The 24,774-nt window shown below is 41.6% G+C and overlaps 1 pseudogene; it reads left to right on the top strand.

Annotated features, from left to right (window-relative positions):
• The first annotated feature begins 655 nt into the window (after positions 1-655).
• LOC148098048 (uncharacterized) lies at positions 656-24,774 on the top strand (annotated as a pseudogene).

The raw sequence follows: 24,774 nt of genomic DNA, 5'->3' as shown, positions 1-24,774 counted from the left end.
ATTATCTACAGCTACTCTTAGTACCATTGATGTTAAGTTAGACTCTTTTTCTCCAATTGATCTTTCTGAGTTAACTTCAATAATTACTTCCTCCAAACCATCAACGTGTCTTTTAGACCCCATTCCTACAAAACTGCTCAAAGAGGTCCTGCCATTAATTAATGCTTCAATCTTAAATATGATCAACCTATCTCTAATAATCAGCTATGTACCACAGGCCTTCAAGCTGGCTGTAGTTAAGCCTTTACTCAAAAAGCATCTCTAGACCCAGCAGTCTTAGCTAATTATAGGCCAATCTCCAACCTTCCTTTCAAATCAAACATCCTTGAAAGAGTAGTTGTCAAACAGCTAACAGATAATCTGCACAGGATTGGCTTATTAGAAGAGTTTCTTTTAAAAAAAAATCATCTGTTCTGCATCAAATTTCAAAACTTTTGGCTACACTACACACTAACTACACAAGATTTGCGCTAAATGTTGCAAATCTCTCACATCTCAAAACACCGCCGTCACTCCTAAAACTTCCCCCTCCCTAAACAACAAAATGCCATGTTGCCATATCATTAGTTCGGGGGGCCGTCCTGGAGGTTGACAGCACAGCAGTTCATAGTTCAATGGGTCAGGGGGCTGACCACGTGGCAGTGGCGAAGCAGGTATGACTGGCCACACTCGGGCGGCTTGGCTGGCGGCCGGCGGCGACATGGGTGAGACCCATCGGGTGTCTTGGCTGGCTGGCGGCCAGCGGCAACGTGGGCGAGACCTGTCGGGCGGCTTGGCTGTCGGGCGGCTTGGCTGTCGGGCGGCTTGGCTGTCGGGCGGCGGCGACGTGGGCGAGACCCCTCAGGTGGTTTGGTGGGTTTCCGTGGACAGACACTATCTCTACTTTTAAGATTAGGCTTCAAACTTTCCTTTTTGCTAAAGCATATAGTTAGGGCTGGACCAGGTGACCCTGAATCCTCCCTTAGTTATGCTGCAACAGGTGTAGACTGCTGGGGGATTCCCATGATGCACTGGGTGTTTCTTCTTCACTCACTATGTGTTAATAGACCTCTATGGACTGAATCATACCTGTTATTAATCTCCGTCACTCTTCCACAGCATGTCTTTATCCTGTCTTCCTTCTTTCACCCCAACCGGTTGCAGCAGATGGCTGCCCCTGCCTGAGCCTGGTTCTGCCGGAGGTTTCTTCCTCTTTTTCTTGCCCACTTTTGCCAAAGTGCTTGTTCATAGGGGGTCATATGTGTGTTGGACAAAGAAGTCCATGAAACATTAAGCTAACATCTTATCAAGAACTTTAAAGGTGATGCTGTTGAGTCTGCATGAAACCTATTTTTGTCCACTTAGTTTCTGCTTTCAGTCAGCCAGGTGAAAGCTGTCTGCTTTTGCTTCTTTCAGGTTATCTGTGCTGCTGACAGACAGATTGCTTCAGGTTCTGACGTGGACTAGATGGACAGAAAGGTCAGTTGTCCATGACCCCATTGTAATACAATGATATCTAATAAGAAAAAACAGGATTGCTTGCTTTTTCCCACAAAGGATGGGAGAAATGAAAAGTACAGACTGATGACAGTATCAGAGCTACAAAACCAGCCATTATCTCCATTAAATCCTCCCAGTGTGACCCACTGTGTGATTTGGTAACCATGCCAGCCACAGCCACAGAGAGAAGATAGGAGAGACATTATAGGACCAATCAACCAATTGCCTTCTCGAAGGCTTTTGTAGTCCTTTCATCAGATCAATTTGGCTGGCCCCTAGAGGCCCAGCTCATTTGGCACATGATGCACCTACCGACTCTTCTCTACCTGTCATCATTTACATTTTGATAGGTCTCCGCTTATGATGAATACTGATTTTTGTCAAGGTCAAATCAACAACACCTGCATGAAGATATGAGCAGGAAGGAAGAGGATAAATCAGTGTTGTTGGTGATGGAGGAGGACGGGAGGGGGCAGCGAATGAATGAACAAGTCATGATGAGTTGGACTGGATAGCTGAAACTGAGAAACTGAGGTGGGATGAAAGGGATGAAAGAAGTAAATAAGTGGATGGAGCAAAGCCAATAAACATGGAAGTCTAAGTTCTGTTGTACAAAGGAAGGACATGGGATCAAGAAAAAGATGCTGCATAATTGCTTTTTTTGATGACTCAGTTTATGGAGACAGTGATGCCAGATGCATGTGTGGGTCGTGATAATGAAAGCTGCTTTCCACTCTGCTCCAGTTAGCGAGATGAGTACTCTACAAGGTTAGTAGAACAGTTTTTAAAAGCAACACCTACTCCTAACAAAACACACCATGAAATGAACTTATAATAATTAAAATTTGAGGAGGAGAGTAAAACAGCTTTTTGTATTTAGTAATGATCTTGATAAAGTTGGTCTGGTAAATGCAGATATATTAGACTTGAATTATATATTTTTAAGGCTGATGTTGTTAGTTCAAGGAACCAAATGGTCACATAGTGTCATGGTTCTGGGTCGGTGACCGAGTGTTTTTGATTTTTGTACTCTTATTTTTGATATTATGAATTATGACAGTTTGTGTTTTGGTTTCCCAGTGTTTATTCTGTGCTCCCTCTGTCATCCCTGCCTGTGTAGTGTAGTCAGGTCTCTGTGTTAAGCCCGCGTCTCTGAGTCTGTGTCTTTGCGTGTGTGTTTCCTGTTTTATTTTGAAGTTCTGTGTCTGATCTCAGTGTGTTCAGTTTACGCTTCCTTGTCTCGTCAGTTCTGATTTCCCCCAGCTGTGCTCTCCTTCTGTGTCTCATTCCCCTCGTTACTTCCCAGTGTACTTAAACCCTGTGTTTCTCTGAGTCAGTGTCGTGTTGTCCCTCTTGCTGTGTGGATCTCCCTGTGTGTTTTAGTTTGTTGTTTCCCAGTTTAGTTTACTTTGTATGCCCGTTTTTCTGTACCCAGCAAATTACGCTGTGGTTTTGAGTTCATCCCTTTAGTCTGTGAGTCCTCATCTCCTGCCTGCCACATGGCGTTTCATGACACATAGATAAACTGTATGCTTGGTAGACTTTGTCCTTTTGATAAAGCTTATGGTTAGGGCTGGATCACGTGATCCTCATCCTTTCCTTAGTTTCCCTGTGATAGGTCAAGGCTTCTGGGGGCTCCCATGGTACACTGACTGTTTTTACTTCGCTCACCTTTTTTTCACTTACTGTGTGTTTGTACACTCCACATTTAATCATTGGTTATTATTAATCTCGGCCTCTTGTCCACTGTGTGTCTTTTTTCTTGTCTCCCTCCCCTCACCACTAACCGGTGAGATGGCTCCCCCCTCCGTCAGGCTAGTTCTACCGGAGATTTCTTCCTGTTAAAAGGGAGTTTTTCTTTCCCGCCGTCACCGAGTGCTTGCTCATAGGGGGTTGTTTGACTGTTGGGATTTTCTCTGTGAAGGTTCTCAGTCATCCAGGTCATCATAGTCAAAGGAGCTTTCAAAGAAAAGCGTCTGGACTTCTTTAAGTTGCTTGAAGACGTTTCACCTTCATCCGAGAAGCTTCTTCAGTTCTAAGGTCAAATGGTGGAGAGTCCCAGATATAAACCTAGTGGGAGTTTCCCCCCACAGAGGGACAAAAGGACCCCTGATGATCCTCTAATCGCCTGAGCCAAGGTGTGAAACTGGGTGTGGGTCCCAATCAGCCAGAGTTTCGGGTGAGCTCATTGTGAAACCTGGCCCCACCTTATCATGCGAATTCCTGAGGTCAGATGGCCCAGGATGTGAGTGGGCGTTAAGGCGTCTGGGGAGTGAACTCAAAACTGGATTATAGATGGCAGACAGTTGGTGTCGTAAACCACCGCCTCTGTTCAAAGATGGTCGTCACAGTGGACATAGATGCTTCTTTCACTCCTCTTTCAAACCATCTGTCCTCTCTGTCCAACATGTGAACGTTGGCATCCTCGAAAGAGTGACCTTTATGTAATGGGTAAGGCTTTTTCCTCCTCCTCTTTGTCGTTGTGTTTCTATCCCAAGTTGGTTTTAGAGTAGGGTCACCTTTTAAAACTGTTTGTTTTTTATGCCGGGTTTGTTTTTATTTCTACTGGGCTGGTGCAATATTAGTCGGGCAATGTGCAATCCCCGAGCTGGGCTCTTACCTTATGGGAAGTAGGTCTTTTAGAGGTGCTCCGTGTGGATTTGCAGTGAATACGTTTTATTAAGAGTGATTTTAGTGCCACCAATTATTGTCTGAACTAAAACACTTAGTGCATGCGATAAGTGTTCTGTTGGGCTTGTATTTATTTGGGGTGGATTTGTTTCTTTTAAAGCAATGAGCATCTGGGACCACCGGGGTAGAGCAAGCCCTCAGGTGATAGTTGCATTGCTGGCAGGTTGCACCAATAAGACTATCTTGTGGTCGTTAGTGACCTTTTCCATTTTGATGTTTTAGGCCTTTTTTGCAAACCCTTTGTGTTCTTTTAAAATAATAAATTTTAACATATCTGACTGATATTGACCCTCTTGTCCCGTTTATTCTGGGCTCATTCCTGTGAGAGCTTTGGGCCTGAAAGTTTGCACAAGTAGTATAGAGGCCCTTAGCGGTTACTTGGTGGCTTTTACTCGCTACATTTAGATGCAGATGGACAGCTGAGTCTTGTCCTGTGGAGGTGGCTCTTCTGTGTTGTGCCATGCGCTTGTGAAGTGGCTGTTTGGTCTCTCCGATGTAGAGGTCTGGGCATTCCTCGCTGCACTGTACAGCATACACCACATTGTTAAGTCTGTGTTTTGGAGTTTTGTCTTTCAGGTGAACCAGTTTTTGTCTGAGCGTGTTGCTGGGTCTGAAATGCCGGGATGTCGTGCTTGGAGAAAACCCTCCTGAGTTTCTCTGATACACCGGCTACATAGGGGATGACAATGTTGTTGCGTCTGTCCTTCTTATCCTCCCTCGCTGGTGTCTGATCTTCTTTTCTGTGCCTCTTTGCTGACTTTAAGAACGCCCATTTAGGATAACCGCACGTTTTGAGTGCTTCCTTTACTTGTGTGTGTTCCTTCTTTTTCCCTTCAGGCTTAGAGGGAACATGTTCTGCCCGGTGGTGTAGGGTCCTAATTACTCCAAGTTTGTGTTCCAGAGGGTGATGGGAGTCAAACAGGAGGTACTGGTCCGTGTGTGTGGGCTTCCGGTAAACTTCGATGTTGAGGTTGCCGTTCTCTTCAATGTGCACAGCACAGTCCAGGAAAGGCAAACAGTCGTCCTTTGTGTCTTCCCTGGTGAACTTGATGTTTTTATCCACAGCGTTGATGTGCGCAGTGAAGGATTCCACTTCTTGTGTCTTGATTTTGACCCAGGTGTCGTCTACATATCTGTACCAGTGGCTGGGTACTCCTCCTTTGAAAGAGCCAAGAGCCTTCCTTTCCACTTCCTCCATGTAAAGGTTGGCTACAATAGGTGACACGGGGGAGCCCATGGCAAATGCTGTAATTTGATTATTTTAATAAACCATGTAACTTGGATGGATTCGACACTGGCGTGAACCACAGTGCACGTCTAATGTTGCTTAGAGTGTCAAGTGAAGGCTGTGTGCAGGCAGGAGGGGTGGTAAGGAGGACCCAAAGTGCAGACTCCGGAGACAAACGTGAACTCAAAAAAACAGCTTTAATGTTGATGTCAAAGTAACAAACTTCAAAAATACGCGGGCGGGCGGGCGGGCCTGCCTTCCTGTGTGGCAGACCACACAGCATGAATGAGGGTAGATTGCGACACGGACACAGAGAAACACAGGGCTTAAATACACAGAGGGAGCAATCAGGGAATGGAAAACTGAAGGGAAACACAGCTGGGGCAAATCAGGCCTAACGAGGCAGGCGAAGCAAAACCAGATACATTAACATCAGACATGGACCTTCAAAGTAAAACAGGAAACATAACACAGAGAAGCAGACTAGACACAGAGAGACAGCAACTATGGAACACAGAACAAAAAACAGAAGGCACAACTCTGACAAAGAAACCAAAAGACTAGAAATGATAAAGGCAAAATCAAAGTACAATAATAATGAAAACTCAAAAGTCTGGGTCAACGACCCAGGCACCCCCAACATACAGTGGTCCAAGGGACTGCTCAGGGAGTTTGTTTGCTCAGACACATGGAAATTGGTGATGACGCTCATGGAAGCAGACAACAAACTTACAAATCTTTAATATTGTTTTATTTTGTTTTTGGTAAAGTCAGCATATCTGCGTACTGGAAGGTATTTCTATGGTTTTAATCTAACGTGGTAATAGATTCAGCTACAGGTGTTCAAAGGGATTTAGTACCAACTCTACTGAATGCTTAAGACTCACTAACATCAACAAAACAACAACAAATTCATTTGCTGTAAACGCATCAGCTGCTTTCTCATTGTGTTTTTTAGTATAATCTTTACTTTTGAAAAACCCCTTTAGACAACTGTTACTGTATAAATAAAATGCAACTGCCAATTGGTCTTTTTTTTTTTTTTTTTACTATGTGACACTTGAAAATACATGTCATTAATTAGTTGAGTAACTTCTGTGGATGACTCTGCATTAGAATAATGATAAAAAAATTAGTTTGCTTGTAAATGATGTTTGGGTTTTTTTAAATTACATTTATTTATTTTTGTTAAAGCTGACAGAAAACAATTCCCCAGCCAATGTCGGGATAAAGTTTGACCCGCTCATTAACAAATATCCAAAACATCATGTTTTGAACGATTTGTATGAATGTCGACATCATCAGTAAATGCTTCAGAGAGAGCTGTCCAAATGTTAAGCACTAATGTACAGGCACTTTTCATCAGTTAGCACACACAGGCATATACTAATATATTAGCTGCACAGTCTCTCAGGTGCTCCACGTTGGTTTATGTGTTTTATTCTGCTGTTGCATCCGCCGCTGCTGTTTAATCATTTATCATTCCCTGTTGGCCTTAATCATGAGACCCGCAATTATGTTTGTCAGGAGTGAATTTTAATACCAAACACACTTTCATCTAAATTTCTCTTACATAACCCTTTTCATATCCTCTGTTGCTTTGTCCTAAGAGTGTGCCCTGTTGCCATGGTGATCTATGAGGGGATGGATGCTGTTTGAAGGGCAAATGGTGAGGAAAGGCCCACCAAATTGCCTGAATTAGGAACACAGCTGACTATATGCCTGTAGAGATTGACCCTGCAGCTCTCCTTCTGTCCTCCTCTTCCTCCCTCTCAGTTTCTCACACACTGAGTTGATGAAAACTACTAGTCCTAAAATAGACACGTATTTGAGAGGTGGAGAAACAAAAAGGGAAGCAGGGTTTCAAAGAAGATGAATAGTCTCACTTTTTGTAAAAACAGAGCTGTAGAGCAGAGGTAAGCCTGGTCATTCCCAGCCCCCCCTGCTCTCTCCTCTGTCTGCTTCCAAATTAACTGAAAAAAAAAAAAAAAAAAAAAAAAAAAAAATATATATATATATATATATATATATATATATATATATATATATATATATACACACACACACACATATATATAAATTCCCTCCACATCCTCTCGAGCTCTTCTCTGAGCCCTTGGTATTTCTCCAGCTTCTCGTGTTCCTTCTTCCTGATGTTGCTGTCATTCGCTACATCGATCACTACGGCCGTCTTCTTCTGTTTGTCTACTACCACTATGTCCGGTTGGTTAGCCACCACCATTTTGTCCGTCTGTATCTGGAAGTCCCACAGGATCTTAGCTCGGTCATTCTCCACCACCCTTGGGGGCGTCTCCCATTTTGACCTCGGGACTTCCAGGTTATACTCGGCACAGATGTTCCTGTACACTATGCCGGCCACTTGGTTATGGTGTTCCATGTATGCCCTGCCTGCTAGCATCTTGCACCCTGCTGTTATGTGCTGGATTGTCTCTGGGGCATCTTTACACAGCCTGCACCTGGGGTCTTGCCTGGTGTGATAGACCTCAGCCTCTATGGAGCTTGTGCTCAGAGCTGCCTGAGGTATTCACTGAGCGGTTGGGGCCATCTTACTGATGTACTCGTGGATGTTTGTTGTCTCATCCTGGACTGAGGGGTTGTTTCACAAATGCATACGTATGTGCTGTTTGAGTCTGAGTGTCAGATAGATCCAAAGAAACAACACAGGTCGAAGAATCCAAAACAATAAAACAGTTTAGTCCGTCATGCTTACTGATTTACTGTTTTAAACACAAAGAGGTTAAAAAGAGAAATATGAGAGGACAGTGGTAGACAAAATGTTTTCAGTTTGACTAACCCTGATCTTTAGCATCCATGTTTGAGAGTCAGCTACTGTTCAGCACTTCATGCTTCATTAATGTGTTATGTTAAACTAGCTGCCACTTAAAAAAATAGGTATTACGCACTTTATATTTGGTCTTTTTCAGTAACACTTGCTAGATGCTGAAGTACGGGGACGGCCACTTCCGTACCAAAAATGCCATTCTGGATCCTTCTGACCCACCTTTAACTTCTGTGTGCAGTGCTATCATGAAGTATCAGTTATGTGTTTCATTTCATCATGTGAATTAAGCACAAAAGACAGCTTGTAGTAGCTTGTAATCAGTTCTTTTGGCTACATTTGAGCGGGCTTTGCTTACATGCAGGTAAGCAGTCCAAGTGAACAAGATGCAAAAGACTTGGAAGTAGTGCAAAGAAAAGACTTGGTCGGAACAGAGTCTCTGTGTGAGTGGCATAAGTGATGGGAGTTCGAATGGTCCGGGGTAAGAAGCTGTTTGGGAGCCTGGAGGCACCTGATCACCTGTGATGTGAGGGCCTTCTTTAGCAGGGCATTGGTGTTGTGGCTCCAGGTGAGATCAGGTAGGATGTAGGTGCACAGAAACCTAAAGGTGGAGATGGAGTCCACTCAGTCTGTGCCTCCTTCAGTCCATTATGAGTCCTTTTGTTTTAAGGACGCTCAACTTCAGGTTATTTTCTGAACACCAACAGGACAAGTTCGCTACCTCCACCCTGTACACCGCCTCACCTCCATCAAGTTCAAGTTCAAATTTTATTCGCCACATGCAGTGGCAGGTTGCCCTGCAGTGGAATGAACCCGCCCCCCGACCTTACACACACAACACAGACATCACATGGGGATACAAGTCAGAGAACGGTTGCATTACAGAAAAACCACTGAAATGTACACTACAATGGGAAAGTACAAGAGGAAAAAAGGAGACCTCTGCTCATGCTGGGCTCCTGGGAGGACAGCATGAGAACAGGAAACAAAAAAACTCCTCTGCACAAAAAGAAGCACATGAATGTCCACAGTACAACATTATAGAGCACGTGACCAGCAACAGGGTCGGGTAGGGGGTGAGGAGTAATCCCAGGCAACACAGCAGCCATCCTGCCACTGCGCCGACTCTCCAGCGCGGGCCCAGACCCGCCTCGTGTTCCCAGGAGGCAACAAGCATCGAAGGCATTGGAAGGGGAGGGGGGATGTGTGAGTGCTTATCAGTGTGTGTGTGTGTGTGTGTGTGTGTCCATAGTTCAGCTGAGACAGTGTCCTTCACCCTGCCAGGTTAAGTAAACAGTCTTCCAGCCAACCCAGGTGGCCTTGCAGGGAATGGGAAGGAACAGACTCAACACAGTCGTTATCAGGGAGTTTTTTTTCCGGCTCCAGCCTTGAGCCCACAGCTGGCGCCAAGGGGATATCCGCATTATGATGTTGATGTTGTTTATTTTTCTTTTATGCGAGCAGCTCATGAGAATTTCAAAGCTGTTCTTTAACACTCCGACACTGGTCTCTCAATCTCCCGTTGGAGAGCCGCGAGCTTCTCCATGGTTCTGAGAACTCACGACTGCAGTGAGCTGCTCCAAGATGTAATCCAACTTTCGCTCGGAGATGTTATTCTGAGCAGGCCTCTCCTTGATGTAACCCAATCAGACCAGTCAGACTGGTTGAGGCCAGTTGGTGGTCTACAATTCAAATGTATTACTCTTCAGTTCCTAAATTCATACTATAACTGAATCCTGATACCAAATGTGCTGCATTGCAGCTACATTGCAGATTATGTGCACCACACACACAAAATCAGGTGCATGTGGTGCAAAGCTATAAGCAGTGATAAAAGTCGAGCATTTTCCTGGATATAAAAGTCTGTCTTGTGTACTGTAAATGTAAAGGCTTGCCAGCAAACATTATGCCAGATGGCTTTCTCCTGAAGCACAGCTTACCCATATGTCAATCCCCAGTAATGACTCCCATCAGGTTGGCAGAAGAGAGCAAGGTTACACACTCAGCCATAGGCTTCAACTGCAAGAGGAAAATTCAGATCTGAGCAACACATCAGTAACATTGATGTGAATAATCATTGTTATACTTTTATGTGTTGGTGATTCCTGAGATTAGGGACAAAACAGGTTTTAATTTTCTAAAATATATTTTTTTGATTTTTCAAAAACATATTTACATATAATTGTTACACAAAGTTTTGGCTGTCTCACCATGTTTTGGTACAATCTCCCAGGTATAACATTTTTTAATAATTTATGTTTTTGCTGGAGAAGTGCAAGGTTTTTGTCAACACCGTCAGACACAAAGAAATGCAAAAATATATATTTTAAATTAAGTTATTTCAGCTATTTTGACTATTAGCAGCTTCTCTATTCTACTGTTTATGCACATATGTTTTCAAAGTAATTATACCACATTTAAAAGTAAGATTGTTTTGGCTTTTTATTATTAGAGTTACAGTCATACATATTTTCAGAAGCTTGTATTTAATCTCTATAAGAAACAGTCATATTAAGCAGCATGCAAATTACACATTTATTGAGAAAATTACGGTTTTTTTTTTTGGAAGATCATGAGGGAGGAAAATATATGGTTCTTCAAAACAGAAAAATAAACCAAAACTCCATATTATGGAGTTGACAAGATGCTGACGGTGGTGACACAAATCTGACGGTGGTGACACACGAGTAGAAAATAAGATATTATTTCTTGTAATATCACAAGACACATTATAACAATTCTGTTTTTGCACATGTCAAGTTCTACATCTTAATAGTTCACCAGCAAGTAGCTGCCTGCTCCTTGATTCCTAAAGTTCTCTGTGGTTGTGTGTTTAGATGCTGCTGGACTTTCTCTCCTTATGTTTCTCTGTGCTTGTTTCCAAAACCTTCTCTTCTGCCTTTTTTCTCTTTCTTTCAGATCACTGATGTTTTTTATTTTTCTCTTTTTCACTCTATTTCTCCATCTTTCCCTTTATGAGAAACTCTTTCTTCAACTCAGGCTGGCTGTTAATTTTTTCTCTCCTTCTCTTTCGTTCCTCTACTGACAGGTTCCCCTTTGCTATTTTAGCCTGAAATGTACCATTTTGTAATTACTATAATTTTTCTGAAGCATATGTATTTATACAGATTAAGGATGAATATTCACAACACAATTATGCATTAAGCAATAGAAATGCTGTTGAGTCTGATTTTATTAGCCGTTTCCAGGTCCAAACTCTGCTGCAGATCCCAAAGTCAAAGGAAGTCTGCGGCATCACTGAGAGTTACAAACTGTCTAAATTCTTTCATCTTTAATAAAATGATCAGTGTTGCTGCTCTACCAGGTATCCATGAAAACAGAATACATGAAATTTAACAGAGTTAGAAGTTAGATTGCTTGTTTCCACCTAAACATGATAAACCAGCTCTGCTATCACTTCCAACATAAATGAAGACGGAAAACTAAACAGCAGTGATGTTTGTAGGGTTACTGAAGTTGGACTAGCTGGTATATAATGATGTGCTACGTGATCGCTAGCGACACAGCTATGTTAGCATAACATAAACACAGTGAAGCTGGAGGATGAACGCTCACTTTTTCCACTTGATAAAAGTTAACGTGAGGGTTCGCGATGGTTAGGCTGACAGTGATCACTGGCTGTTTTTAGGGGCTTGTTCAGATGTAATAGAACAAGATAAAAAGCATTAAAACATTTTAACAGCACAACAGGCTTAATAAACACAGAGTAGTTTAGGCACGGAAGCAGGATTCATACATCATCACTTAAAGACCAGCTCTCGGGCACAGCTAGCTCAGTAGATGCCACATGATCGGAAGGTTGGGCGTTCAAATCCAACGAACAGAGGCTATCCTGGATTGGTAGCTGCCCACTGCATCACTGAGTGAATGGGTTAAATGCAGAGGACTAAGCATGTTCCTACAGGATTAATAATGTATACATAAACAATGAGATTCAAGATAAGGCAAATTTGATAATATTTGACACGTCTGTGAAGCAGAAATATCAGTAAAATACACAAGAAGTAATATATCTGAAATATTAGTAAAAAATAACTTAATATAAATGATGAACAGCACAGTTTTGTGGCATTTGTCAACACCATTAGAAAAAGGGTCAACACCGTCAGACAAAAATCCTTATGGTGTTGACAAAATACTGACTTTCTCTCATAACACATGCTTTTCTGACAGAAGCCATCTTGTTTTTCATCATTTGCTTATGGCCTCTACAATCTACCTGAATGAAGCTGTTTTTACAAAAAAAAAAATTAAATCTTGGATTACATCGACTTTGGTGTTGACGCACTATGGTTGTGACACAGAGTTTTATCAGAAAGGTGTGCAATAAATGAAATAAAAACAAAAACATTATCACAGCAGTGACCTCATGGCATGTGTGTCAAACAGGAAGTGGTAAAGGGGTCCTCAGAGTGTAAGCTGCCCACAATCATTCCTGATGTTTTTGTACTTACTTTAAAAAAATCTTTAAAAAAATCTGATGGTGTTCACAAAAACTCTGGACACGATTTTAATCACTTAAATTAATAAATTTCCAATTGCATATTTTGATATAAGGTATTGACTTAAATACTTAGTGACGAGAGCCATGATGTTTAATTTTACATTACTTTTAATTTTTTTCCTGTATTTTAATATTATCACACCTGCTTGTGGATGGTGGATTTTTAAGGTACTGGTAATGTATGGTACCATTTAAAATAAATATATATGTATAAAAAATGCAAAATCATAGTTTTGTTGTATAAACATTGCCTTGGTTTGTCTTTTAGGCAGTTGGGTTAACACTTGTATGCATATTTTTAACCACAAAATTGGGTTTTATCTGCCGGACATGTTTTGTCCGTTATCTCAAGAATCACTGACAATTGTGCTGAAACACTGGAACAATGAGCATTTCCCAATTTCTTTTATGAAATGACATTAGGATGAAAGGAAAAATAAGTTGATCTGTGGACTGTCAGACGATAAATGATATTTCTTTCTTTTCAATGACAAATTATGAGAAATGACACAGTTTCTCTGACTGAGCAGGTCAGGTCAAATGTTTGACTGCCTAATTTGTCATTTCCATCAGAGGATGAGAACGGACATTTGTCCTTTGTCTTATTCCAATCTCTACATCCTCTATTAAATCTACTGGCTTCAAAAAACTTCATATGTTTGCAGGGTGGAGGATTGGAAGGAGCTGCATTCAGTAGCTCAGCGATTTCTATGAGTGAAGCTTCACTCAAAGCTCCAAGGACAACTCTTTTTGTTGTGAGAGAAAATCTTGGCACCTCTAAGTAAAGGTTAACAACTCAAATTCAGTATTTTATGGTCTCCATGGATACAAGTGAAAAGTGTTTTATTGAAGTTACACAGTAACTTCGGTGTGGGCACATATGCTTTTAAAGTGTTTTTTTCATTCATTGTTAAATTGAGTTGAAAAGAATTCAAATACCTTGCATATGAAGGTTTTTGCATTTTAATTCCTTCAATAAAAATAATCCAAATACCTGATTTGGAAAAAAAAAATCAGACTTCAAAGGAAACTGAGTGCAGAGTATTTCAGCATATTTAGATTTGGACATTTTTGAAAACATATCTACTTTAACTACCATTAAAAAAAACCAAGAAATCAAGGAACCAAAGATTTGTATTTGTACTGTAAAACAATCTTAACAGTTCACAGTACTGAGGCTGGAGTTATATGGCCTGAGATTAAGTCTTGTTGTTTCACACAAACCTGGTCAATTTGTAACCAACACGAATTGATGAGATCAGTTCTTGGGCAGCATTCAGACAGTAAATGTGGGTAGAGTTTTGTGTTGGTGAGAAAATGTCCCAAGGACACCGACCACACTGGAGGATCATTGTACCAACATTGTCTTGTAATAAAAATGGTTAATGGACATCCTGCATCTGTCCACTGCTGCCACCCAACATTTTGTTGGGTTGGTAAGGTTGAGACAGCCAAAGGAAAAAAGTCGAGTCCTGCTTGGATTGTCCTTTTTCTCTTAAATTAAGTTTATAGTAATTCATTAATAATGATTATATCATTGTTTGGTGAAATGATAGCCCTCATTATTGATGACCACTTTCCAAACTAAATGAATTACTGTATACAACCACAGACAGATCACATTTCAAAACCAAGAAAATAAGAAGATCGCACTCGCAGATATTTCCCAAGACTCTTCATTTGACTCAACACAATGTGGTGTTCAAATTTGTTGCAGGTGTCGTGACTACAACTTACATAATCAGTTTTGATTCATTGTTCTTTCACACAGTCAGAAACACCACTGGTGGTGGTGGCCATGTTGGAAGGCTGTATTGTTGTCTACAGTTAGTCATAGCACCTTTTCACAATTGCTTAACTGTTTAGCACGTTCTTCAGCTGCAAACTATTTGCTCAGTTCACAGTTCACTGAAAACATTTGAATGCATTCATGCACACAACACTGTGTCCAGTCAGTCAGCCAGCACAGAGCTTCCAAAATGCCTCCAACCTGTAGCCTGTTGCATGCTTTATTCTAGTGTTATGATGTGTGTCATCACATGTGACTAGTAGCATGTATCTATTAGAGGTGGGAATCACCATACATCACACATACTTAACGCACGATACGATATTATTGCAATTTTTTAAATATTTTGTGATATTCAGATTCTGTACATAAAGGTAAACTTTATCAATATTCATTTTCTCTAATATCAAAGTCTCACACTCAGTCTTTCTCTCATTTCAGTTTTATTGTTGACAAACTGAACGGTTTGTATTACAGTCTAGTCCAACTTAACTGAATCAACCATCTGGTACAATTATAGCTATTCTGATCTATGCAGTTTATGAAAACTATGCAGCCCCTTCAGCAACTGAAGAATTTGAAAGTAAATTAAAACAAAATATAATTTTACATTAAATCAAAAAGTTTTAAACTTAATTAAAATAAAACATGTCTTAAATTAAAATAAGTAAACTGTCATGTTTATTGCTGCCAAAAACAAGTGAAACACATTTGGACAGTGAAGGAATGTCAGGATTCTTGCTCAGAAAAAGGATCAACATGCTCTGAAGTCAGAGCACAAAAACCTTTTTGTAACAAAATATCGATTTCTGCTGTCCCTGTATCCATACATTATTAGCAAACAAAGTATCACGATACTACACAGTATTGATTTTTTCCCCCACCCCTAGTATCTATTAAGACATTCAGTCAGAGTGCTTTATGCACATGGCAAACAGTGTGCATGGACAGTGCTGTTAACCATTCCTCGCCGTCAGTCCCCTGACCCTGGTCGGGAGACGCGAGGGGAGATGCTTCCTCCAGGGCCGAAGTTTGTCCTCTTTCGAGGTTAACTCACTTTTGTGGAGTAGTGAGGCAGACAGAAATCAGCCGAGGCACCGGTGAGTACTGAAGAGATGAGGCTTTAATAACAGTACTGCACACTTCGAAAACACACTGCATAGGCTGTAGCCCGTTAGAACGCTGCTCCTGGTCGCCCTCTCTACCCATGACACACTCTCTCTTTTCTTCTTCCGCTCCCCGCGTTTCCTTCACGTGCATGCTCACACACACATCACATACACTCCTTACTGCACCCAGCCACACACAAGATAGCAATTCCCGCAAAAGTGCAGAGAAAATACAGAATCTTCGATATTCCAACAAATTCATTCAGGCTTTAAAGCCCTCAGCTAACATGTTAAATCTTAACATGTCAATACAATTAGAAAAAGACAAATAGAAAAGACTAAACAGGCCTTCCAAACATCTTGGAAAGGTTGCCAGGAGAAAGCCACACTGTCAGGGCTCTGTGTGCGGGCAGGCGGAGATGAGGATCCAAACCCAGGACTCGGAGACTGAATTGCAACAGAAAACCTCAGCTTTATTGCTGGCGATGAGCAACACATGAACTGAACGATGACACTGAGCACAGAAACACACAAGCAAAATCTGAGGGTACGACGTGACAGAGAGCAAAGGCAAACACAGGGATTAAATACACAGGGGAATAATCAGGGAATGGAAAACAGGAGGGAGACACAACTGGGAGAGATTAGGGCTAACGAGACAGGGGGAGCGAAGCTAGACGCACTGACATAAGACAAACCTTCACAATAAAACAGGAAACAAGAAACAGACTTGATACTGAACTAAACCTGTACTAAACATGAGACACAAACCTAAGAACTAATCCCTCACCAAGAATAACTGAAACATACTAAATAATAATAAACATCATCATCAAAGCTTGACAAGAGATCAAGAAAACAAAAATACAAAATCAAACCAAAAAATAAGAGCCTCAAAACGCTGGGTCAAAATAACCCAGAAGCGTGACACACACTGGCTTCAGGACCTAGACACAATCACTGAGTCAGCCTTAAACATGTACACCAAATATGAGGCCCTCTGTCTGACTGCCAAACTTTGACTGAAATTATGTCAGGAAACAGGACAAGGATCCCAAGGTAACCAACAAATCTACAAATGATTCGCTGAAAAAACATCCATATGAAAAGCAATCATGGTCAGCATCCAGAGCACAGGACAGCAGTGCACAAACAAATGCCTACAAACTGCAAACGAAACGTAAAGAAAAGCTGGTCAGATTTCATCAAGGATTACGTGTGAGACTGATGAAGCAATACAGAAGATGATCATGATCTGCTAGTAAAGGTTGTACTAGTCACAGTATCATGGGTGCACTTTCTTTTTCTTTGATTTACGTTCTGTACGCTGCTTTGCAGTCCAATAATACCCAAACGTCTTAACCAGAAAAGAGAACAGCGTGCTGAACATGCCTGGGCACAGTGTGAGAGAGATTTTCAGTGTTTGGTTAAACAGCTGAGTCACTCATTAGCAGTTTGGTTGAATCTGCTGTGAAAACTGCAAACCGTGGTGACATCAGCACCTCAGTGGTCAGCAGCTGCTTGCATTTCCATTATTATCTTTTCCTTTGTCTTCTAGACCCTTTACAGCTTATTAAAAGTTGCTCTTCTGCTTTTGAGATGCCACCATTTTAGCACTGAAATTCACCTCTGTGCCTGTTGCCAAGCAACTCCTGACCTGACAGGTTGTGTTTTTCAAAAATCTGAGGAGACAAAAATAAGAAAGCAGCGAATGAGTAGACTTTTATTCTACTTGTTTTTAATGCCTTCTTCAGTGTTTGTTCCAATCCTACAAACATCAGATTGTGTTTAGCTGGGTCTCTTTCTTTCTTTTACTTTTTAAAAACCTTTTTTTTTGAATTTTCATTGTGACAGAAATATGACAAAAAACAAAAGCAAACAAAAAATAAACAACAACAAAATTGAAAGAGGCACAAAATGGGTCACTGTGTTGTATCGAGCGCTTTGAGTACACCGGGAGAGTAGAAAAGCGCTCTATAAGAATCAGTCCATTTACCATTCACTGTTTCAGGCATCATACAAAAAGAGAGATAAGCTAAATTAAGTGACAGAACCTTCAAGACTTTGCTTATATTTATGCCGTTTAATCCAACGTTGTTGAGAAAGATGATCTTTTAGTTATAGAAAGAAAATCAGTCTCTCCATAAGATGTATTTCCTCTATAATCTCTAGCACTTGTTCTAGTCTGGGAGGATCTGTCTTAAGCCAAATCCTTGTTATGACCTTTTTAGATGCGATCAACAGGATTTTAAAAATATATCTGTCCTTTTTTAGAATCGAATCTCTGGGTATTTGCATTTATATAGCGCTTTTCTAGTCCTTAAGGACCCCAAAGCGCTTTACACTACATTCAGTCATTCACCCACACTGGTGATGGCAGCTACATTGTAGCCACAGCTGCCCTGGGGCGCACTGACAGAGGCGAGGCTGCCAGACACAGGCGCCACCAGGCGCCCTCTGACCACCACCAGTAGGCAAACATGGGGTTAGTATCTTGCCCAAGGATATTCGGCATGCAGCCAGGAGGCAGCCTGGGATCGAACCACCGACCTTCTGATTAGTGGCTGACCTGCTCTGCCACCTGAGCTACAGCCACCCCATATAAGCAAGCCCAGTAAGAAGATCCTGGGATCCTTAGGGATGGCATAGGGCATGATGTCATCTGTTAACTTGGATATACTGTCCCAAAAGGAAGTCAATTGTGTACTTGTCCAAAAGATATGAGAGTGATTAGCGTTCAGGTGGCCACACTGTCTCCAACACTGCTGCTGGTGCCCTTGAAATTTATTAGTAATATATGGAGTAATAAAGAATCTAATTGGCGTTTGTGGCAGAGGTGTGGTCCCGGGCTTGGCTGCAGGGGAGGAGTTGTGCAGTGAGCTCAACGGGGCGGTGCTGGGGAGGCGGGTGAGAACACAACTGGTGGCGTTTGGTCTGATGACAGTTTCTTCCCCTTTTTAAGTGAGACGGGAGAGGAGCGGAGGAGAGCTTGGAACAGCCGAGACCGGAGCTGACCAGACTGAACTGTCACAACAAGCAAAAACCAGAAATAAACGTGACATCTCGCTCTAACGAACTGTGTATGTGTGAAGTGCATTTCACAGAGTTTCCCATCTGAATTCCCTCCACCTTTTGGAGCTAGTTGATGTTTGTTGTGTGGTGCACATTGAGAGTGAATCACCCTCTGACAATCCGATTTTCAACTCAGCTTCCCATTTTGACTTCACATATAGTGTGTTGTTGCCATTTTGCTTTTGTAGCCCTTTGTAGAGTTTAGACATGTTTTTGGTGGGCAGACATTTGTAGGCATTTGTAAAAACCTTGACAAGGTCAATTTCTGGGGAGGAGGGGCCTTTATTTCTGTATTGAAAAAATGACGAATCTGCAGATATATGAACAGATCCGTATTTTCCAGGTTAAATTCTGTTTTCATTTATTTAAATTATGTAAAGGCAGATACAGAGCTGTTAAACCTTATGTAATCCACCATGAGAATGTTGGATCTAACCTTCCAGGTAGGAACTTCTGTAAGTAGGAAGGCCATGACAAAATTTTAATATTGCTCCCCAGATTGTATTTGTTAACAACTTCATGCCAAATTAAAAGAGTGTTTTCTACTATATGGTTATTTAAGTTACTTATCCTTGATTTTTCTACCAATCGTGTTTGGGGAGGAGACTTGCCCATGCTCAACTCAATTTGTTTCCATTGGTCCTCCACTGCCGGGAAACACCAACAAACAATATTTCTCAGATGTGCTGCCAAGTAATATTCCTTTAAGTTAGGGAGGGCCAGTCTGCCATGATCTCTATCAGTTTGAAGGGTTTTGAATTGTATCCTTGGTCTAGCTCCTGCCCGCATAAAGCGTGATATTAACTTGTCCCAGGCATTGAATTGAACATCTGGGATTTTAATGGGAAGAGGCATAAAGAGATATAAGAATCTGGGAACAGATTTATCTTCACAATCTCTATTCTTGTACTAAAGTCCGGAGTCAGTGAAGACCAACGAGCTATGTCCTCCTGAATTGAGTTCAGCAGATTATCAAAGTTCAAGGTGAACAAACTATTAAAATCCTGTGAAATGTAAACACGCAGATACTTCATCTTGTTTGCGTCCCATTTTAGCTTCTAATTTTGTCATATTGAATTGCATGGAGAGTAGTTAATAGTCAGGACTTGTGTTTTAGTGATATTTAAATTACAACCAGACAGGGCCCCAAACTCTTTAAGAGTTCACATGAGCTCAGGGAGTGACATATCAGGATTCTGGAGGTATGTAATGATATCGTCAGCAAAAAGAGCAGTTACCTGTTCAGTATTGGATATGGTGATGCCTTTTAACTCTGGGTTCTGTCTTATTGCCTGGGCTAAAGGCTCAATAAACAAAGTGAAGAGCGAGGGGCTGAGCCCGCAGCCTTGCCGGGTGCCTCTGTTCAAATGAAAACTAGAGGAAAGATGTCCATTGATCTTTAACCTGGCCACTGGGTTACTGTATAAAGATTGTATACATTTGTATACATGGACTTGTTGTTGAATCCTAGACCCTCTAGCACTGCTAAAGAAAGGGCCAGCTGACCTGGTCAAAAGCTTTTTCTGCCTCTAGGCTTACTAATGCCATACTCAGCTTCTGATTCTTTGCTTCTTCTATAATATGAAGCGTTCTTCTGATACTGTCATGTGTTTGGTGGCCTTTTATGAAGCCTGTCTGATCTTCATGTATTAGGTCCAGCAAATGGACTTCTAGTCTTTTAGAGTTATTGAGGGAGATAATTTATAGTCTACATTTAAAATAATGGGGCGGTAAGATTCGCAGTATTCTTTATTTTTACCCTATTTAGGTAGGACAGATATTACCGCCTCACGCCAGGATGGATGCTTGCAGAATCTTAATCTCTTTTCCAATTCGTCTTGCACTTTAATCTTGTTTTTAGTTACTCTAATTTTGTTGACCAAGCTTTGATCTTTGCCGTTTTGTTGTAGTTTGATTTCTAAGTTTCTCAGATCTTTTTCGAGATCATCATATGCTGCCCCATCATATGCAGCTTTTTTTAGATGAGCCGCCCTTGAAATCAGTCTACCCCTCACTGCCTTAACCGTGTCCCACATCACAATCGGCTTAACCTGACCATCGTTATTATCTCCTATGCAACTGGTTATTTCTCCCTTTATCTCCTTTATAGTAGACTCTTTATTGAGGATACCTAACTTTAGGCTCCATATTGCAGATTTTGCAAAACTTAAAAATTGAACAGATAAATAAATCATATTATAATCTGATAAATCTGAAGTACCAATCAAAAACTCTTTATTCTATGTCGGTCAACAACGTTCATCAGGAAGAAATCAAGTCTGGAATGAACTTGGTGCGAGAATGAGTAGTGGGCGTAATCCCTGTTTTTAGGATGGCGGGCTCGCCAAACATCGAACAGACCAGTTTCTTTCATCAAGATATTAAGATCCTTTGATCTATATGTTTTTTGTCTCTTACAACTGGTTGTATCCAGGGAGAAGTTCAGAATAGTATTCCAGTCTCCACCACAGATTAAGATATCTTTGCCTACTGTAATTAAAGCATCAAAAAACAACTTAAAGAATGTTCTATCACATTCGGGAGGAATATACACATTAGCGTGATAAGTGTGATCACAACATTATTAACTCTCACTTTGACAATTAGATATCTGCCCCCCTTGTCACCAACCTCATCAAGGAGATCAAAGTTTAATAGCTTAGAAATAAGAGTTGTTAATCCTCTTTGTCTGCTATTGCTCCAGGTGCTATAAAAAGTGGAATATCCAGGAAATTTAAATTTAGCTTGTTCCTTTTTTGACAAATGTGTCTCTTGTAGAAAAGCCACGTGTGAGCCATCCTTTTTCAATTTCTCCAGAACTCCTTTTCTTTTAAGAGGATTGCCCAGACAGTTAACATTCAGGGAGGCTATTTTTAAATTATCCAACATTGAACAAGACAGTAAAAACACGTGAAACTGGAACAGTGGCCCCGAAAACATAGCAAAACAGAAATAGGGGGAACAATGAAGAACTGACTTCCTGAACTAGACAAGACTCTTGCTCCCCAACAAGACCCCCGTTGGTGAGTCCGGGGGGAAGCCTCTCAAAGTCTCTCAGAGTCCAGAAAGGAAAGTAACTGTGTCTATATACATGAACACCACCATCCTATAAGTCCAACGTATAAGAACATAAAGGGAGAACTGACTCTCCCACCTGGCTGGAGAATGAAGTGAAGCCAAGAGTCGAAAGGAGGTTCCGCGTTAAAACGAAACATTTGTATGTGCGTGTGCCCGACTCCCAATGAATCATGTTTGTGAACGGAGTACCATGTCTTTTGTTGAATATTCCTGAAAATTGATGATGACAGGTCTCGGAGGAGGGGTTTACTTGCCAGCGAGCAATGTGCGCATTGAATTTTCAGGTCAAAATCCTCCAGTATTTGCAGGTGGGTCTTCAAAAAGATATCCATGAATTGTGAATTGTGGAACCAGGTTTGTTTCTTCCCCCTCCGTGACCTTGATTCCACATCAGTAATCTTTTGCTGAAGACGTTTACGCTCCTCCAGACTCGCGCACATGGCCGTGGTCACCTCTTCAGCCCAGCTCTCCTGCTGGGTGATCCTGGACTCCGCCTTATCAACCCGCTCCGATAGGCACTGTATGTCCCTGGCAATGTTATCCAGTGTTATCCAATGTTGCCAACTTTTTCCAGCTTGCCATTAATTCCCTGGCTCAGTTTGTCCATATTATGTCTGCTGTCCTCTTGAATCTCTGCTTTTAGCTTTACTATAGCTTGGAGTATCTCTGAGTCTTTGATACCGGCTGCGTTGTTGCTAGCATTAGCTTGGGCCGGCTGAGAGTTAGCTTCTGTTTTGTTGTTTCTGCATTTTTCCCCACTCCCTTAAGACCTATTAGGGGTTATAACCCTTTCGATGTTGAGTGAGTAGAAAACAATCCAAGATAACGAGTTGAGAAGGGATAACCAAAGGGAAGGTGGGAGAGCAACTCCTCCATGTGACCGGTTACTCCATTGGCTAAAGCGGAAGTCCAGCTGGGTCTCTTTCTATTGCAATCCAAAAGCCTTCGCTCTATTGAAGCTCTATGATAATACAGCACAACCTGACATCACTGACAGGAAAGGGCAGAGATTACCCTTATTCTTATTCTAGTTCTAATCCATAATACAAACCTCCAGAGTCTTCTGTCTCTTATTTTCCTTTTTCCAAAGATAAATAAATAAATAGCCACAAACTGAAAGCATGTTCAATGTTTCATAAACTTGACAGTGAATAAACAACAGTTTAGTGGTCTAATGTTTGATCAGTTATTGAAAATTACAAATTACAAAGAAAAGCTAAAACTGTTAGGTTAGCTTACTGTTCATATTAACAATTGTTACACACAAGTTACAGTACTGTGTAAAAGTCTTGAGCCTTTTCTTCATATTTTCTCTCCAAGGTACCGGCATTGTCACTTTTCCAAAAGTGGTTTTGAAGACTAATTCTCCGGTTTATTGAAGGTCTTTAACCCAACGCAAGGGCTGTATTTACCACAGATAATGTAGTTTGAAAGAGATAAAACAGTATATTTGCACTAACAATGTGATTCCAAAAGACCTGTTAGGCTAAGCCATGGCATCTCTTGGCATGTGTGTGGGATATCTTTAAACATTTTGAGGAAACTGGACAAGTGAAGGAGAAAATGGAAAACGTGGAAGGCTTAAAAAACTATCAGAAAAAACAAAACAAACAAAGACAAAGGATGTTAGAGATGGATCTTGTTGATCTTTCTACTGTTCACAAAAACCTCAATACAGTGGTACAGTGGCTGTCCAGAAGACTTACAAAGGGCTTGTTATAACATGCCTCCTTCACCATACTGTACAACATTACTGAGTTACTGTTGCTGTGAGTTACTGTTGCCTTCCATCCACTCAGCTTGGTCATTGCAATTTGATGCAAGATGGCGGATTCTAGCAGGTGGTGGTGCAGATGTAGCTCAGACTTTCAAACAGTCACGATTAAAACCAGAGATATATAAAACAACTGATGGAAGGGTAATTGTAGAGGATGAACTACTTAATTTCCTTGCATTAAAAAACAAAACTCTAAGTCAGGATGAAATTGTGTTGTTGGCCACGAACACATTTGAATCCGAGGGGATTGAAGCCTCCAAGAAAGTTTAGTTTGAGCTCTGCCCGACTACCTCACAGCGGTGCGTTGGATATAAAGGACAGCATAAAGACGCCAACAATATTAAACTCTGTAGTGCTGAATGAGTGTGGGGAGAATATCCCAAGATTTGTCTCTCATCACTTGGATGATTTGCCGCCTGTTACATACTCCAGCATGGATGTGTGTTGTATACTATGGCGAATGGACCAGCTGTGTGCTGAGGTGGGTGCTTTAAAACATGTAGTTAAACTACAGGCGGATGTCTGCGAGCAAGTTATGACCAATGCTGTGGAGGTCGACCAACGTGTGACTGCTCTTGAGTGTCAGTCTGAGGTGCCGGCTGAGCCTGTTACTGAATGCTCAGGGGTCCGGGGGGAGTCAGGGACCGCTTCCCACTTTCCCCTGGGGAAACACGCAGAGGAGCGGTGGGGGAGTCGAAGTAAAGGCGGCCCGTGCAGAAGGGAGGGAGCCGGAGCTTTGGCTGCTTCAAGGACTGGGACAGTGTCGGCATTTTGTCCGGAGATGTTGCTCTGTGGTCAAGATCGGGCTCCGACGACAGTAATATGGAAACTACAGCAACAACGGAGGATCCCGTTGAGACAGTGCTTCTTACGCTCCCACAATGGAGTAAAGTTGTGAAAAATGGCAAGCCTCGTCACAAGCTGGAGAAGGTTAATTCGGGTTCAGGAATGCATGCTGTTACCACTGGACACAATAAGAGGCCTGGACCTGTATCGATTATCGGCCCTGGAGCTGTGAGTACAATCAGAACTGTGAAAACTAAATTGGTGAGCTTGTTTGCCACTAAATTTGCCCTGAATGTAGATGCAGAAACTCTTGCTCTGTATTTGAGAGAGAAACTCATGTGACCTGTCAAAAAATTGCTAGTAAACGTAGCAGGTTCGGCTCTTTCAAGGTTACTGCTGAATGTAATGATGTGGGTGAAATGTACAATCCTGAACTCTGA

The sequence above is a fragment of the Neolamprologus brichardi genome, chromosome 17 (assembly GCF_056152115.1).
Source record: "Neolamprologus brichardi isolate AB-2024 chromosome 17, ASM5615211v1, whole genome shotgun sequence".
NCBI lineage: Eukaryota > Metazoa > Chordata > Actinopteri > Cichliformes > Cichlidae > Neolamprologus > Neolamprologus brichardi.
Note: the sequence above shows the minus strand (reverse complement) of the source record. Positions and strands in the feature narration are given on the sequence as shown.